At 42.0% G+C, this 18,854-nt stretch overlaps 3 long non-coding RNA genes across 4 annotated transcripts in view; 1 reads left to right on the top strand and 2 right to left on the bottom strand.

Moving 5' to 3' along the window:
- Positions 1-286: 286 nt before the first annotated feature.
- Positions 287-17,848, bottom strand: LOC125633319 (uncharacterized). The gene is made up of 2 exons (XR_007355570.2): positions 17,264-17,848; positions 287-1,221 (listed from the first exon to the last, which is right to left on the bottom strand). It is a non-coding gene; the product is annotated as an uncharacterized LOC125633319 (long non-coding RNA).
- On the bottom strand, positions 10,129-15,221 carry LOC142071665 (uncharacterized). Its single transcript, XR_012667891.1, has 2 exons — positions 14,484-15,221; positions 10,129-11,133 (listed from the first exon to the last, which is right to left on the bottom strand). It is a non-coding gene; the product is annotated as an uncharacterized LOC142071665 (long non-coding RNA).
- The window catches only part of LOC125633318 (uncharacterized), a 55,073-nt gene continuing 50,517 nt past the window's right edge, over positions 14,299-18,854 (top strand). The window contains exon 1 of one of the 2 annotated variants that reach the window (XR_012667890.1): positions 14,299-14,556. This is a non-coding gene — a long non-coding RNA (uncharacterized LOC125633318). The remainder of the gene's footprint in view (positions 14,557-18,854) is intronic. The other variant, XR_007355568.2, reaches the window with a different exon arrangement.

Genomic DNA, 18,854 nt, shown 5'->3' with positions numbered 1-18,854 from the left:
TTCCGTAGTAATGGGTTCAAGACTTTTCCTCCCACTTGCAGAGTCTACATTCAATGGAACTATGATAGTTCACAATAACTGAGGACCTGCCTCTCTGTGACTCGGATCCTCATCTGTAAAATGCAGGCAACACTTTTATCTCCCATCCTTTGGCTGTTTCAGGTATAAGCTCTCCAGCACAAGAAGAGTCTCATACTATGAGTTTGTACACTGCCTACCAGGCTGCATCCCTGATCTCAGTTGAGGCCTCTTCGTTTTACCATAAAACGAACAACAAGAACGGTAGTAAGCCTTTCATGTTCTTTATGACTATAACTAAATTTCACCTGATGTGAGCCATAAGAATGTAACTTTACAGATGCTGCAGTGGAATAATCAAACACCTCAATTGAAAAATAAAATATGGAGGGTTTTTGGTTAAACATAAAAGGGATGGCTGGTTACAAGTGGCAATGAAGTTATGATAGATACAAGAGACAGTTGACAATTTCTTCTCGCTCCCCTGCCACCATTTTGCTGTAGAAATACTGCAATGTAGTTCTAATGCTGCTTTATTAAATACAGATTTGCATAAATTGGAAGTCGTCTAGCAAAACAGGGCGGTTTATAGGCCCTTATTTGACTTCTGTGTGCAGCTATGCATTTAGCTAAACCTTGCCCACAAGTCAGGATATAACTGAGTACATATTCAATTAGATTTACAATACATGCCCTGTTAGCTGAATAAAAGACACAAGACAAATTTACATAATGTCCATATAGGTCTTTTTGTTAATGAATCAAGTCCTAATTTAAGAGCACTATTAATACGTTAGTAATCAAAGAGCAAACACGACTAGTGAACATATCTCTGTAGAGCAGTTGTTTGGATCTATTTCCTACTGTCAGCATCAGTCCACATCCAATAGTCATAATTAACATGTTTACATTTAAATTTGTTAAAATTTAAAGTTAATAAAATACTTTTATTAAATGCTACAATTCCTTGAAACCCAATAATTACTTGGTCTCTGATGTATAAATAGCCAATGTATTGTCTTCATGCAGAATGTGTTTTTGCATCCTACGGTACAGGTAAAGTGAGTTCTTGAAGCAAGGGCCTGGATGAAGTAGAAGCTGATGGTCTTAAAGTCTGAAGAACAAGACCATACCGTTTATAGCTATGCAATGTTTATCAAGCACCCGAGGTCCTGATCCGAAGACGTGAATTTTGGATTAGGCCTATGGAATGAAAGTACAAATAAATGTCAGTGTATTAATTAATACCTGTTGTGTCTGGGCTAACTCCTGCCTTGATCAGGAATACTGGTACAGTGGGTAGAGCAGTGTTGGGTCTCAGGTGGCTGGGAGCTCCTGAAATCAAAGTATTTAGGTACCATAAAAGCATGAGCTTGCATGATCCTGTTTGCACCACTAGCATTAAGGGTGTGAACCTCTGAGCATGCTTAGTAGATGGGATCCCCTACAAAATCCATCTGGATAATGCTTAGCCCTGTGGTTAGAGCACTCACCTGGGACATGTGAAACTCAGCTTTGAGTCCCCTATCTCTGGCACAGGGGGAGAATGGATTTGCACAGGGATCTCCCAGCACTTAAGAGGGTGTGCTAACCGCTGAGCTACAAGTTATTCAGATGTGAGGGGAAACCCTCAGTATCTCCTGTTGAAGCTGTTCCAATCACTCTTTTGTTATTTATCCAAGAGCACAGGGGCTGAACTCAGGGTCTCCCACCTCTCTGTTGCATGCTCTGACCACTGGTCAGTCTTCTGCCCTCAAGCTACCAGCAGAGCAATCATTGGGCCAGAGAACACTCACTTCTGTTAGATGAGTTTTACTGTTTTAAAAATTAACATTAGGCATCTTTCTTCACTCCTTGGGGCAGAAAGGCCTGAGAAGAAGCACTCCATAAAGCAGGAAGGCCCCAGGACATTCAGGGCTTTGTAGGTCAAAACCAACAGTTGAAACTCCACCTGAAGGCCAATGAGCCTCGTTTAGATAATGGAGTACTGGCATCATGCCCTCAAGTGCTATAGTGCCCTGCCTCGGTGTCCCCTTGTCTCAGGACATTTTCAGAATGCCACACACTTCAAAAGTTAAGAAAAAATTCCCCTTCTGGGGTTTTACTTTATCAAATTCAAATAAAGTTGAAATGAAAGCTCTCTGGCTCTTTGGCTTCAGGAGGTTGAAAAAAAAACAAAAAAACCAACAAACAAAACAAAACAAAACACAAACCACCACCCACTGTTCTTGGGGCCCATTTCCAGACTCTCAGGAGCTCACCACTTGCTTCTTTCAGGAACTCCTTCAACCATTCTCTGTGCAATTCTTTCCCCTACCTCCAGGGACTGCGAAACACCCACAGGTAGCAGTCCTCCCATCTGGCACTATCTGCCCTGTTCTGAGGGAAGAGACAAAATATATACAGCCTTCTTCCCAGAGATCATTTGGATTGGCTGGGAGAGAGGAGATCCTTGCCCCACTACAAGGCTCCTGGTCCCAGACTCTTAAAGAAACAGTAGCCAAGCATTAACTATTCTCCTGTGACCATCTTCCTCTCTCTCCCAACAAGAAGATCTGACCTTCCCTAGGTCTTCATCCACTCTAAAATTCCCAGGAATCTTAAAGGGATACTCCATGGAACTAAGCGTTGACTGACCATTAGGCATTACTACCCTTACAGGGCCCATCACCCTGTTACAACCCCAAAAGGGCCAGCCTTTTGAAAAGAATAGGAGTACTTGTGGCACCTTTTTCCTACCCCCCCCCCCAGATGTTCTGGTTTAACTTGGATTTAAACTTGGAGAGTGGTCAGTTTGGATGTGCTATTACCAGCAGGAGAGAGAGTTTGTGTGTGTGGTTTTGGGGAGGGGGGTGAGGGGGTGAGAGAACCTGGATTTGTGCAGGAAATGGCCCAACTTGATTATCATACACATTGTGTAAAGAGTTGTCACTTTGGATGGGCTATCACCAGCAGGAGAGTGAATTTGTGGGGGGGGGGGGTGGAGGGTGAGAAAACCTGGATTTGTGCTGGAAATAGCCCAACCTGATGATCACTTTAGATAAGCTATTACCAGCAGGACAGTGGGGTGGGAGGAGGTATTGTTTCATATTCTCTGTGTGTATATAAAGTCTGCTGCAGTTTCCACGGTATGCATCCGATGAAGTGAGCTGTAGCTCACGAAAGCTCATGCTCAAATAAATTGGTTAGTCTCTAAGGTGCCACAAGTACTCCTTTTCTTTTTGCGAATACAGACTAACACGGCTGTTACTCTGAAACCTTTTGAAAAGGTGATCCTTTGTATGCTCCTTTGAGTCCGATTCTTAATAAGCAGAAGCTTCATAAACATATTGTTCCTTCTTTTTCCCCATAAGTATGTGAGCAGCTCAGCCCAGAATTTGGCTGGCCTTTGCATAAATCAGTTCCTTTGATGGGCATTTTAGATGAGTGAGTGAATTAATCTAATATTCTGAGTGGATTATTGAAAGAGCTTTACTTGACAAGTGATTTATTTTTTAAAAAAAGAAGACTATAAGTCATTGTAAAATAACAAATAAGCAATTCTTTAACTAAATTAGATAACATTTTCCATTTACCACAACATTTTATACTAATCTGTTATGGAGAGAGTTGCTTGCTTTCTGCGATGATGGGGACAAGAGGCTCAAACAAGGTAAAAAGACTCAAAGATCCAAAACCCTGGACTCAAAGAAAGAATGTCTGGCCTGTTGTCTGTTTTGATTAATGAAGCCTTTTACATAGTAAGATAATGTGCTTTCTGAACATGCAATGCTATTGCTCAGCAGAAATATCTGGAGTATGAATAATAGCCAATATGATAACATCAATAAACTAATCTATGTAAAACTGCATTCTGCCCTCAAATGATATTTGTTTATATGATAATTGCCAGCAACTCGGATGCACTTCTCAGCAAGTTCAACAAGTGCTCCAAGCTACAAGGATTTGAAACAAAAGGAAATACTTGGACAGTCTTGCAGTTTAGCAAAGTTAGGCATGAATGTAATAAGATTCTATAGCTAATTCCAGCTAGTGTCACAAGAGGTGAAATGTTTCTTTTCACACTGTATAAAGTCATAAACATGGATGACATCAACCTTTACGCAGGACCATAAAGCAAAAGGATTTTAAAATTTCGAAAGCCATTTTTATTTCTGTAGCATGCCTTGTCAAAGCAAAGGGTAGCAATTCATAATGTCCTAATAGAGCAAATCAACAAAAACATTGCACTAGCAGTTGCAATATGCAATCAATCATTTCAGTTAAATTAAATTAAATTAAAAAGAGCCAATTATCTTGAATGAGACAGATTATTCTGTGTTCAGCAAGAATTCCTGCTCATTCCCCCAATTTTATTTTTACTTTTGGTGGAGATGTAAAACTGAAGCCCTGACCACTTGTGATTATTAAAAAGCCCAGAGCACTTTTCATAAGAGTGTTAACTCCAGAGTCCTGGCCTGATTTCAAGTAGGGTTATAATTACATTCTGCCTCATTGAATTCTCCATCTAGTTTCAAGTGGACAAAGAGGTCTTCACTTCCTGTCTTAACTGTTGCTCTGTGTTTCTGTGTGCTGTTAAGCAGCCGCTGCCACCTACCATGGCAATGACTGCATTTCATTGGTGGGTGAATCAGTCAGTCATTTGGAGGAAAGACAGCAAGCAAATGTAAGATATTATTAAATTTATTAAAATGTGTTTGTACCAACCTTAGCCCGAGGAAGCCTTGGTCCTCTGGATGCTATGGTAACATATATTTAATAATAAATAACCAGTCCAAATAAAAAACCTGAAGTATGAGCTGTCTGTCGTAGAGGCTTAGGAACATGCCAGCTGCAATAGACTGAGAAACTCCAATACTGCACTTTTAGAATTTTTTCTAGGGTAAAGTTCTTCCTAAAATGTTTCAGATCTGTCTTTTGAGTGGTAGAGAATATTTGTATAGGTTGAATGATCACTTAGTGAATGATCAATTATATGTTGCGTAGCCATCATGACTAGCCATAACCCACTGCTTTATATAATTCATAATATGTCATCTTCCAATAATTTTATTTTCACATATGAAACCAGAGGTAGCTGAAAGCATATGGGAAGCGTAGAGTACCACATTACTCTCAAATAGCTTCTAGTGAAGGATCCAAACCATCATTAAGTCACAGTGGAGACAGCCATGCCTGTCAACAGAGAAGTCAGGTGTTGCAATGCAACAATGAAATATACACACAGAGGAGATTTAGGCCCCAATTCATCAAGGAACTTAGGCATGTGTCTAACTTTAAGCACACAAGTAGTCTTACTGAAGCAGAAAAGATTTCATTGGGACTACTCACTTGCTTAAAGTTAGGCACATGCTTAAGATTTATGTGTAATCTGGCTGCTCATTTTCCCCATTAAGACCTTACCTCATCAAGGAACTTAATTCCAAGGGATGGGAGGAAAGGAAAGAAAGTGTTTCAAATATTTGTTCAAATACATAACATATCTGAACTCTTAAAGATGGTGGCCACAGCCCAGAATGAAGGGGGTGACGTGAAGGCTCTATTACTATGGAAAGAAGTAATTCTGGGCTATGAGAAAGTTTTCCTTAGCAAACTTCAGGGGCTAGTTGAGACAGGGTTAAGGGACAGATTATCTGGTGAAGGGTTAGTCAGGGGAAAAGAAAATAAATACTGTTGTGACAGCTAGTCTACCTGGTTATGAAAGATTAGCATAATACTGTTAGTTTCGGGGATAATTGGTAAATAGCAGGCGTGCAATAGGTATCAATGGGATCTTTAAATTTTCTTCTCACTGGTTCATGAGTAATAGAAGGGAACATAGTCCATAAGAGGTTACACCTTGTGTGAGTGATGTAGTCCTTCTTTTAACAAGTGAATCAATGAAGGGTGAAATAATAGTCCATAATTTATATCTGTTGTACTACCTTATCTTCTGCAATGGACTTTTGGCTAAGATCAAGTGTCGTATGAGTAGAATATCTGGCATATCCCCTATAGTAAACTAATGTCCTGCAATTGCTTGAGGATGGACGTAGTGATCTACACTGGATCTTTGCGGTCTTTAACTTCTTTGATCCTGTGTTCAGTTAAAATATTGAAAGTATTGTAACAGTGGGTGGGGTGTGGACAAAGAAAGATTTTCTTACACTTAGTACTACCTGTATAGCTGGGCACCGTTTTAACACAAAACATCCAGTAGTCATAGATTTTAAGGCCAGAAGGGATCATTATGATCATCTAGTTGAACCTCATGATGATGTTGGTTACTAGAAAGTTGGGTCAGCGTTTCAAATAATAGGTATTTGCGCGAGCTACACAGACAAAGTGAAAGCCAAACCTGAAAAAGAGCTCTGTGGAGCTCAGAAGTTTGTCTCTTTCACCAATGGAAGTTGGTTCAATAAAAGATATTACCTCACCCCCACTTGTGTCTCTCAAAGTAAAAGCTTGACAATATTATCTGTAATATAAAGAAGATGCACTGAATATTCCAAAGGTCAGGCTTTCAAAAAGTTTAGTTGGAATGCTATGTATTTACCTTTACCCTGGTATTTACAATAGTCTCTCTCTTGCAAATAACATTGTGAAATTCAATGCTAAAGGCCAAGTCCTTGGCCCCACTCTACTGGGGCAAAGAGGCTGGAGAATTTAAATAGCCTGCCAGCTCTGCGTGTGGGGATACCTGGGTGATGTAGGAGCCAGCAAAACCAGCTCCTGTACCATTCCCCCTCCTGACCATGGCCCACTTCATGTGCTGGTGCAGCTGTGGGCCAGATCCATTCCTTTCAATGCCTGGTAGAGTGATACGCACCAAGCGATGAGCCCTTCTCCTGAGCAGAGGGACTGCAACCGGCTCTTGCATGAGGCACATAAGAGAGTGGGGAGTGGCTCCTTGAGCTCCCTCACTCCCCGCACAAAGGACAATCACAATATGGGCCATCACCATTACCGAAATTGGAATTGTCCCTCCTGGTGACTCCTTTGTTTAGCCATGCCGCCATATCTTAACTTTGCATCAACACAGTAAGAACTTTGCATCAACACAGTAATAGTATCCTGGAATTGATATCGTGTGAGAGAAGGGGGCTTATGCAATTCAGGATTGAGGGAGAGGCTGCATAACTGTTTCCTTTCAGTACCATGGCTGGACCTTTGAAAGGGATCTCTGTTTTGCTAACAGCTGGAGCCTCCTCCATAAAGCCCTGATCATGGCCAAGAAGCTGGAAGACTCCATAGATTCCTCCACCACTTCTGTGCTCTATGGTGGGCAGGTGTCCCATTACTCACTGTTACCCGCACCACCCCACCCTATCCTTCCCCCTACCCCTCAAACATATGCCTTTTTGTTTATCAGAACTCCATTCATGCCTCCTGCTACGAATCCCAGGGATCTTCATCAACCCTTTCCTGGATTGGCCAAGAAATCCTGGAAGCAGAAACTGAGGAAAGGATCTCTAACTGCCGGCCATTTTTTGGCCGAGTTCCACACTGCCTTCCCCAATCTGACAATGGTCAGGCAGCTGGCGGGCTGATAGCACTGCTTACCCTGCTGTCCAGTATTGTCTCCCTGTTTCCTTATGTTCCCCTCATCCGTTTGTTGCATCTGCCTGTTGTCTCTTATCTTATACTTAGACCATAAGATCTTCAATCAAGGACCATACCTTTGTTATAAATGTGTACAGTGCCTAGCACAGTGGGGTCCAACCAAATCCATGATGGGGTGACCATAGCTCTAGTGTAATAGAAATAAAATAATAATAGTGAGGAGGAGGATGACTGGCATTTGTTCCCACTGTGATGAGCAAGCTGTTCTGATAGTCCACCCTTGGAGCTCTTGGCACAAGTTGGGTTTCAGAGGTCTCTGAAGAAGTGTTGTCTTTTCAATGGACCATGCCGTTGCTGATTTGGTAAGACGTTATAATGGTCTGTTGTCCTCCACCATTAGTGTGGTTATTCTTCCTCAGCATTGGTGGGATATTCAGGAGAACTGAGACTGATGAAGAAGGGAAGGTGGCTAGAACACCTGTGAAGGAAGTCCTATTCAAATCAAAATAGCTTCAGAATAGTTTTTAGAGTAGCAGCCGGTGTTAGTCTGTATTTGCAAAAAGAAAAGGAGTACTCGTGGCACAAGTACTCCTTTTCTTTTTGAGAATAGTTTTTGAAATCTTATGCCATGGCTGTGTAAAGCATAAAGAAAAGTTTATTAACCTCTGCAATAGCATCCATGAAACCCTGTTGGTCCATGTGGCTGGCATCTTGGTTAACTCCAGGTGTTTGCATGCAAGGAGTGATATAAAGGTTTCACACTGTAAAATCATTCAGTCTCAGACTAAGTTCAGAGAGATCAAGTGTCAGAAGCAAGAGCAGAATGTAGGTTTCCTAATTCCTAGGCCTGTATGTAATCTGCTACAACTTGTTACTCAACAGGAGAGTTACTAACGCTCACAGCTTCATCATGTCAACTCTACTCTGTACACACCTGTCAGGGTCCCCTGCCCACTCTGAAGTACAGATGTGGGGACCTGTATGCAAGACCCCCTAAGCTTATTTCTGCCAGCTTAGGTTAAAACTTCCCCAAGGCACAAATCTCTATTTGTCCTTGGACTGACGGTATGCTGCCACCACCAAGTGATTTAGACAAAAGGTTCAGGGGAAGGACCACTTGGAGTTCCTATTCCCTCAAAATATCCCACCAAGCCCTTACACCCCTTTCCTGGGGAGGCGTGAGAATAATATCCTAACCAATTGGTTATAACGTGAGCACAGACCCAAACCACTGGGTCTTTAGGACACTGAAAATCAATCAGGTCCTTAAAAGAAGAATTTTATTTAAAGAAAAGGTAAAAGAATCACCTCTGTAAAATCAGGGTGGAAGATAACTTTACAGGGTAACAAAAGATTCAAAAACACAGAGGAACTCCCTCTTGGCTTATTTCAAAGTTACAAAAAACAGGAATAAAGCTCCCTATAGCAAAGGGAAAATTCACAAGCTAAAACAAAAGATAACCTAACCTGCCTTGCCTGGCTTAACTTACTATTTTTGTAATATTAGGGACTTGTTCAGGATTGTTTGGAGATGGATTTCTACCTGGCCATCTCAGTCCTGAGAGAGAACCCCTGAAACAAAGCGCACAAACAAAGCCTCCCCCGCCCCTGATTTGAAAGTATCTTCTTTCACCATTGGTCTTTTTGGTCAGGTACCAACTAGGTTATTTGAGCTTCTTAACCCCTTACAGGTAAACCTTCTGGCCAGGAGGGATTTTATATCACTGCATACATAGAGGTTGTTATCCTTCCCTTTATATTTATGGCAACACCACATCGACATCCTTATCAGATGCCACAAGCCCAACAAGCAGAAAGGAACTGGTCAGCCACCAATGTCTCTTCTTGTGTAATTTTTGGAAATTGCATGTGAGCACACAGACTGGCCCTCGGCTGCTAATGACCCTTGTCCCTGCCCAAACTTCCTCCCACACAGCAGACCCGAATGAATGTGCTCCCATGTGTAGCATTAGTGATGTGACAATTTCAAATATTTGCTGGGAGGAGAGTTTTCCTTCCCCATAACGACGTATGAAAATGCCAGCAAAGAGAGTGACAGCTTCGTATTAAGCAACCCTGGCAATGGGTGGCTAACTCAGTCAGGTGAGTGGACACTATGCCCATAATAAGGAAAGAAAAAACACGTGTAGAGAAGTTAAGGCCAACATTGTCAAAAACGTCACTCATTTTAGCTGCTACAGCTTTTAGGTGCTCATCTTTTGAGACATAGACATGCCTCTGGTTGGGCACCTAAAGCCTGAGACACACAAGAGGAGATTTTATGCATCTAGGGTGGACATGTCCAGTCCTGATAGTGTATTGAGGGGGCAATCTGTAACCAAATATCACAGCTTATTGGATACTTATTAGCAAATGATGTTTTTGTAATCCTCCTCGGGGTTCCTAGTGTAAATGGTCACACACAAAGAGAATAGCTTCGCACTGCAAAAAGAAAGATAGCCCAACCGTAGAGGACTGGTTTTTAAAAAAGGGAAGTTGTAGTTATGGGGGGGGGAAAGACAACACACCGGTTACATACTCACCTAAAAAAAACAGAGGACAGATAGATTCTTAGACATTTGGTTACATTTTATTCAACACTCAGACAAAGTACATTCACCTGCAAACAAACAAAACCCAGCACTGTTGTCCAATATTTTTGAATATTGACATTTGATAGACATGTCTGGTCTGTTAAAAATGTATATGTAGAGCTTTCATTCCATTTAATAAAATCACTAAAAACACCACAGGTGTTGAATGATGCTCTCTCTGGAATATGGTAACACCCTGTTAAATAGAAAGATTAGATGACGATATTCCTGTATTCAAAAGCTCACTGTTGTAAGTATTGTTTTGTTTCCAATATTTACTTGGCAAGGATTTGTAAACATGTTAAAACTTCAGAAACAAATAGTTAAAAAAACAAAAACAAAAACCACCCACAAAAACCCTGAGGCACTCAAAGTTAGTGTGGCACCTTAGAGACTAACCAATTTATTTGAGCATAAGCTTTCGTGAGCTACAGCTCACTTCATCGGATGTAGCTCATGAAAGCTTATGCTCAAATAAATTGGTTAGTCTCTAAGGTGCCACAAGTACTCCTGTTCTTTTTGCGAATACAGACTAACACGGCTGCTGCTCCGAAACCTGTCAAAGTTAATGGCCACTTCTGAAAAGTTTGGCCTGAGTAATTTGCCTGGATAGCAGTGTGGCTGGGTGGATTAGACATAGGGTTAAGAGTCAAGAGACCTAATTTCTAGACCCATGTTGGACTGCCAATTGCTTTGGGCAAGTACTTGAGGGCTGGTCTATCCTGGCATAGTTACATCTCTCTGAGAAATCCATACCCCTAAGAGAGAGAGCTATGCTGATCTAACCCACTGTGTTAGAGAGTGAAGGTCAACGGAATAATTCTTCTGTAGACTTAGCTACTGCCTCTCGGGGAAGTGGAACACCTGCTCCGACAGGAGAACCCCTCTCATCAGCATAGGCGATGTCTACATTGAAGCTGGAGCAGTGCCACTGGAGCGGTTTAAACATAGACATACCTGGAGACTCGGTTTTTCCCATCTGTAAAATTGAGATAATGATATTTACCTACTTTGCATGAGCATTGCAAGGTCTGATTAAATAATGTTTGTAAAGTATACAAACATGGCTAGTCAATGAGAGATAGCACTAGACCAAAAATGACCCCAATTCATGTGCGCCATGGGGCCTCTAGGAACTTGCCACCACCTCTTCTCCTGTGGATTTTTACCACATCCCAAACTTCCTAAAGCTTTTATAAGACCAGCCAGCTTTCTAACATCCTCGCAACAGGAAATGATGCTCTGAAGAGATGCGATGAAATCCTGACCCCACTGAAGTCAATGGCAAAACTCCCATTGACTTCAATGGAGCCAGGATTTCACCCACCCAGAACCCCTGTGTCCAAAGCCATGTTATACTGGCCACAGAAACTAAATGAGGCCTGCTGCACTAGTTCATATCCATCATTGTACGGTTTTAAACAACCCATACTACTGTGCATATGTAAAAACAATTCTAGGGCTCACAACTTCAAAACTACTAAACCAATTTTCTTCAAACGCAGCTTGTTTTAAGAGCTCAGTGAGATCTACAAAGCAAGCTAATTCTGGACAAAATTGTTGAGGACTGAGTTACATGTGTACAAATTATTTGACTGGAACATATGGGACAAGGATATTCTTTAAAACATGCAGAACTCAAAAGCAGCAGAATGGTTTGTGCTAAGTTATATATTACCTCTTGGTGGAGATCAAGCATGGGGGAAAAAATTAATCCTAAGGGAACTTAATTGAGAAAATTATAAACCCCTGAAAAGAGTGAGTGTGTGGTTGTGTAGTGGAAGTTCTTTTGTGTAGTTCTCAGTCTTCCTGAGAGCAGTCATTTCCACTAGAATGTATATAAATGACAGTTCAGTTCTCCCTAAATGAATCTGGCATTCAGATTTCTTGTTTTCAACAAAAGCAAATAAATAAATTAATTAATTAAAATGGAGAAAAATAAATGTAGCCTTTGGTAGCAGATCAGAAACTTTTGATAAGCAAGTCTTTCTTGTGGGTGCATCAAAATACTGCCTTTTCACATTTTTGGACGTAGAGCTTATGCATCAAAGCAAATTGGTTTCTGACTTGTCCAAAGGCTTTTTATTTTTTAATTTTATAGACCAGACTCTGCTTGCCCTTCTCATTAATATTTCCACCGATTCCAATAAGACTGCCCACGTGAATAAGGGAATGAGAACTTTGCCCCTTCTATGTACATAACAATATTTAAAAATATGGAGAATAGACTAAAATAAAAACAAAAAGATGTATATTCTGACAGGATAGTGGCTTCTTCTTGGCTAGAAATGCTGTGACACTCCCCACTCCCCCAATAAATACAAATTAATTACCGATTTATCAGGAACAGCTGGGTTTTTTCCCTGTGTTGTTAACTGATGGCAGTACATGGCCAAGGTGTGACTGCATGCACTACAATCAAAAGTTAGGGGTGGAGAGACCTAGGAAGTATAAGGCAGGAATCCTCAAGTTATGCTCAGAGGGGAAGAACAGAATGCTGCAAATTTAGGTGGGGAGCATGCACTTGGAACATGGAGTTTATGAGAATCAAGTGCAGTGTTTGTTCTAGGTTCTGTTAAAAGAACATTGGAAATATACTATTATCTGACCGTCCTACATCACTGATGTCTCTAAGGCTCAGTCCTACAGCCCTTATTCATTTAAAAGTCAATGGGACTATTTAGGTGAATAAAGAATTTGCCCTGTAGATCTATTGATATACACTGGACATATAAATATGTCCATTACTTTAATAGATATGTACATTTGGGTAATTCCATTCAGGTGGGTTCTGCCTAACATGCAAAGGAAGCTATTCTTGTTTCTGAACAATAGGGCCTTAGCATTTTAAAATGCTTCCCCCCGCGGGACTTCTTTGAAATAATTCCATAAATCCGAATATTTAGGCGGTTTGTTTTTTACCTGGGGGGGGAGGGGGACTAGCCAAGGTGAAGGACACAATAGGAATGGCAAAGGAATCTCAACAACAACAACAAAAAAGGGTGGGTTGAATAAATAAAAACAAACAAACAATAAATAAATAAAACCCAAGAGGTCAAAAAGCTCGTGTTCCCTTGGGAGAAGAAGTGTTTAACTCTCATGATTTGGGTTCTGGTGTCAGGTTCTCTAAAGGTGGCAACAAAATAGCTTCGGTTCCCCACGCAGCAGAGAAGCCTATGGATTCGCGCTAAAGAGCGTGGTGATTAATTAAACGGCTGATCGTTTAATACCAATTAATCATTCAATTATTCCTAGATGAAAAATATGGAAATCGAGGCTCTGGAGCCAGCTGGATAGAGACCCCCAGGGCAAATGAAATCTCTGGTTGCTGGACTCTAGACGCAGCCAGGTTCTCTGGCCCTGGAGGCGGGCAAGGTTTGTGGTTTCCATGGGGTCATTCTGCGGCGACCTCCTCATTGATTAAAGCCCCCAGGCTCAGCCCTTGGCAAATCTTAAGCTCAACTAGCCAGCGAGGCCTCTGTAGGGAGTACAAACGGGGCCACTGGAAGAAAAATGCGGAGCTTAAAATGCCTATTGCAAGGGTATTTAATTCCAGGGACTCTCCGGCTAGCTGGCGAAGAAGGAATGGCTGGATCGTGGCCTCTTCCCTGAAGTAATTTCATGCCCCTTGAAGTTTTCAGACAGGGCCTGCACTGCCCTTTTCATTCGGCTATTCAGGTTTCTTCGGCTTTGTATTTTACTAACCCAGGCCGCTCTTGGCATAAATCCCTCTACAAGTGACCGTGCTTGTAGAGTAAACACACACACACACACCACAAAAACCAGCCCCACTTCTACACTGTCGCAATAAGATCTTTGTAACTTCGGTCCGATTTCGCCTCTCACATACGCGTTTTAAGGGAGTGCAGGCGGGTTCGACGAATTTTAGGCTTTGCAAAGGCTGCTGGTGGTTTTGCTCCAGAACCCCCTTTCCACTAGCAGAGGAATCCCTGTTGTTATGGGTCGATGCAAACTGCCAAATTAAAAGACTTGCTCCCTACAGATTTAGAATTCTAAAAAGAAACCCCCACCCCCACCATGGGGAGAGGGGAAATAGATCTTTATAAAACGCTTTAGTCCTTCGTAGCAAATCCTGGGTTTGCACCCCTGATATTTCTCGGCGCGTAATAAAGCCTACAAGACGCTAGCGTTTTAATCCTTTCTTTCTGTTGTAATGGTGATTACTGAAAAATGCAACCTAGCCATTTAATCATTCCATCTTGCTCGTTTTCTGGGAAGGGGGGGGGCAGTAAATAGTCTGCTATACCCGCCTCTTTCCCTGAAGAAATTTGTGCGCCAGATATTTAGAAAGCTGCAAACATCTCTCACCTCCTATTAAAATATCCTTGCTGTGGACTTCCCCTCAGCCGCCCGGTAGCTATTCAGGTATGCGCGCACGGAGGTAGGTCTGGTTCTTTTTCCTTGCAGTTTCTGGGTAACAGTGTTTCTCTCTTTATGGTCGGTTCCATTCATTGATTTTAGTCTAGCAATTTTATCATTTCAGCCAGGCAGCCGGGGTGGGACATAATGAGACGCTACATAATAAGGAAAGAGAGCAAGGTTCCCTCCCATTTAAAATCACTGCATTTAAGAAATTAACATTCAAAAGGCAGAACCATTCCAGCAAAAGAGACAGCGTTGCCAAATAATGCAGCGAGCTGGTTTAGTCCCTGCTGCTTTTCAAGTGATATTGAGCGACTATAATCAACAATGCCTATGAATAACCGGAGTCACCCTCTTATGAGACCCCAACGACTGGGGGAGAAGTTTGCCGTCGGTTGATTGCTTGATTTAGGATATACAACTTGGGAACTAGTCGAGTTCAAGACCTCCTTTCACCGCTCTGACATTTAAGGGGTGAAAATCCGAGGGCACCCAGGCATGGAAACACACGTGTAAAGTCAAGCTGTGTTTTTCAGGGGGGAAATGATAAAGAATCGGTCAGTTTCTTATCTTTCTCTTCCTGATCCGGGCATATATGTATAGTGAGAGAGTTGTCAAGGGACAATAGCTAAGCATAGTTACAAAAAGAACGAGACGATATATTTAAACTGATCTTTAGCTTTCAAATAAATATAACCCTCCCTGTATCCCCTAGTATACAAGATTTGCTGGCGCTTTAAGCGGATAAAAGGGTAAATTATTTTCAGTAACAGTAAGAAAATAAGCGTTCACACACAGACCACTCACTACAGGGCAGGGAAACCTTCAGTCTCCATCCCCAAAGAGCTGTTAGAAAAACAAACCGGGAGTGATTTGTACGGTCTGGATTCAGCCTGGTTTGTCTAATTTCAGGCGATTGTTTAATTGTCTGCTGTTTTCAGTCAAAAGTAGCTAAACTGTCCATGGAATTAAAGTCACTAACATTTCAAAGGGACAAATCTCTCGGAAGAAAAGAAAAGAAAAAAAAGAAAAGCTGTCTGAACATTTGAAAGGACAGAGAAGTCGCCGATGCTTCACTCATTTCCCAGAAGCATGTTCTGTGTGTAAACCCCCGGTGCTGCTGAAAAGGTGGAGAGCTCCTCACTGCGTCTCCCCGGAACCCAGCCCCTTACCTTGACTCCGGCTTGGTTCCTGTTTAGCAACGAGATCTGAAACGCAAGGCGCTGCCTTACGGGTGAATTGTGTCAGTTTTCATAACAAACAGCCTTCCGACGGATTAGCTGCTCTCGCAGGCTAAATTGTAATTTCTTTTGTGGCAGGCACAATGCTTAAAGAATAGCTCGACAGAGACAAAACCCACTTGAATGTAACAAACTGTGTGCAAAGGTGTAGACGTGATATCTACCTAGCCAGGGCTAGCTAACAAACGTGCTTCTAGAGAGCGACCTTTTTTGTTATTATGGGGCCCTATGGTTCTTTAAACTCTGTGCTCACGCTCCTGTGTGTGTTTGTAGGTGTGAGAGAGACCAAGCAGAAACATAGGACAACCACTACAGAGCATCTGTCTAAAGCGAGCGGCTGGGCCACAAAATTCACATTGAAAAATACAGAACATAATGTTATCGATCAAAGGTGTAACATTGCGCAAACAATGTTCGGCGCACAGAAGGAAACTGCACGTTCAAGCCACAAATGTAGCATTCAGTGAAACTGATTTGGAAAGTCATAGACAACTATTATGCGGCTAAGAAAGAAAGGCTTTTCTCTCCTGTTATATTTACCTGAAACCTTTGCTTGACCAAGTTATCAACTGAATCCCCATTGTTCCCATCTCCTGCTATAGTGGGAAAGTTACAACCGTCGTGGCAACTTTCAAATTAATAATAAATAAATAATAATAAAAGAAAAAGTCTGAAAACTTCTAAGGAAGAAAGAGAAAAGTTTAGTTTCGTTCCTCCATTAAAAGCAAAAGCGGCAGGTTTACTTTAGTTGAACAAGTTCAGCTGGGTTTAGGAGGAGAGCCCTGAGGGCAGTGTACAGAACGCAAGGAATCAGTTTAACTTGCTAAAATGCAGAGGGTTTTTTATATTAATTATTATTATTATTGATTTCACCCTTGTGCTTTCAGCCCATCCGCTGAATACCATTTAGGCCAAGATTGGGTATAATGGAAATATCATCAGGAGACAATTACCCTTTCAGAGTATTCACTTCTCCTCACAGACACTGTTATTTGAGAAATAGGATCATTTGATTTCATATTGCACTAAATAACACCCAGCCGTCTCAAATTGCCAGCTTCTTAAAAACCACCCATTGGAATAAATTGCCACGCTACTCATCGGGATTTTGGGGGAGGAGGGGGAGACAGAGCAATATTATGTGACTCGGGCATAACTTTACAAAAATCTAGATAGGAAAGAACTGAAGCGATCAAATCAGACACACGGACACATTACAGGGCCCTCCGCAAAGACACGGTCGGGTTGTTGGCAGGTTCGGACACTGGCTCTTGCAAGCTGAAATTTACAAAAGAAAGTGAACTTTCAATCAAAGCCAGGCGGTAGCTTTCAGTGGCCAACTCACTGCTTATGGCAATGCCGAGCGCAGGGCTTGCTAGGCGCTGTAATATCTGGGACTTGCTCCCCGGCTCCCTCCCCATCCCCCTTTCTCTCCTCCCCCTTCCAGTCCTGGTTCTCTGGACTTCGATTCGGATAGACACATACCACGGGTTCCCTCCGGTTTCCGCGGGGCTCCTTTCCAGCCTGCGTGTGTGTGCGGGGCGGGGTGGGGGGGCTTGTTCTGTTTCATTGTGTGGCTGCGTTTGAATCGGAGACTCGCACCCCACCGAGTCCCGCGAAGGGAGCCGCAGTCTCTCTCCTTCTTCTTTCTGCCTCTCTTCTCATTGCAAAGTCTTGGGAGAGGGAGCGAGACACGCGAAGTTTCCTGCACAAACTGCAGTCCCTGGCATTTTCGAGGCAGATAAGCAGCGCTCAGCAATGCGCTGAATTTGTTAATTGGCACTTGAACCGCTAAGCCTGATGTGCGCGATTTTGCTAGAGGGTTTTTTTTTTTTTAAGCAAGATTTTACCCTTTGTTGCATTGATTACATACGTGCCAAGGTGTAATGTTCCTTTAAGGCTATCAGTGCCTGCTCTGCTAATCTGGCCATCACAGACTTCATTATATTTGTATTAATGTCATCCTCGGATTACTAATTAGATTGGCTGGATAATTGAAAATTACAAGGATGGGCTGTGTACGAGGGAATCTCTAAACATTTAATAGGACTTTAGATATCTAGGTGAACTCATCCTATAACATTTCTTATTAATTTCGGCCCAAATAGTGTTTTGGGAGATTAGGTAGAGTTTGGATTTTCAGCTCTCTAAAACCCTTGTGGATTCTCTGACCAAATTTCCTTTGGGTAAAAATGGGGCATTTAAATATCAGGTAGGAAAATGCTCAAAAATGCGGGTGGGAGGTGAGAATGAATCTTCAGAATCGTTAAAGGCCCCGATCCTGCAGTCCTTGCTCAAGCAAAAACCTCTATCCACTAAGAGACTGATCCAAAATGTACTGAAGTCAACAGGACTTTTTGCACTGACTACCATGGGTTTGGGATCAGGCCCTAAGAACTTTAAGATTTAGCCCAAAGTTGGGAACAGCTGGTTCTCCTTCATAGAAATAAGCCCAGGAAAGACTGGGAGCAGAGAAACGTCATTCTTAAAGAGTGTGCAACTCACTTAATTAACACGAATTAAAAAAATAACAATCCAGTGTGGTCAGAAGATCCTGAGATTAGAAACTCCAGTGTATTGTTTGCATGCAAAAGGCCATTGAAAATATATAGCACAGTGAACCTTACCTTTAGTCTTTCCAATTTAGTCTGAATTCAAACAGGTGTGCGGGATTGTTTGTTTGTTTGTTTTTAATTGGGGTTGGTCATTTTCATCTGAAAGCAATTTATTCTCCAGGCTGAGAAAGTGGAGAGAGAGAAAGAGAGTTATTGCTATTTAGGTGTAAACACTTGGGGGGTGCTCTGATAGAGATCATGAAAGTAGACGGATTTTTCAGGGTAAATGCTTTACGATTCGGAACTTCATTCGAAGCCAACCTTCCGCAGCGTATCCGTTCCGTGTAAACCCAAGCAGAATGCAGGCTCAACCCCGAAAATGCTGACCACAAACAATCTTTTTTACATAGGGGAACTAAGCGCTAATCTCTGAATGAACCACATAGGGCAGATTTCCCCACACTACTCTGCTAATACGTAACTCATTCTTGATCTGTTTTCGCCTTCAGCCACTTCTGGGG

This window comes from Caretta caretta, chromosome 3 (assembly GCF_965140235.1).
Source record: "Caretta caretta isolate rCarCar2 chromosome 3, rCarCar1.hap1, whole genome shotgun sequence".
Classification (NCBI taxonomy): Eukaryota; Metazoa; Chordata; order Testudines; family Cheloniidae; genus Caretta; species Caretta caretta.
The sequence above is the reverse complement of the archived record's forward strand: the minus strand, read 5'-3'. Positions and strand labels throughout refer to the sequence as shown.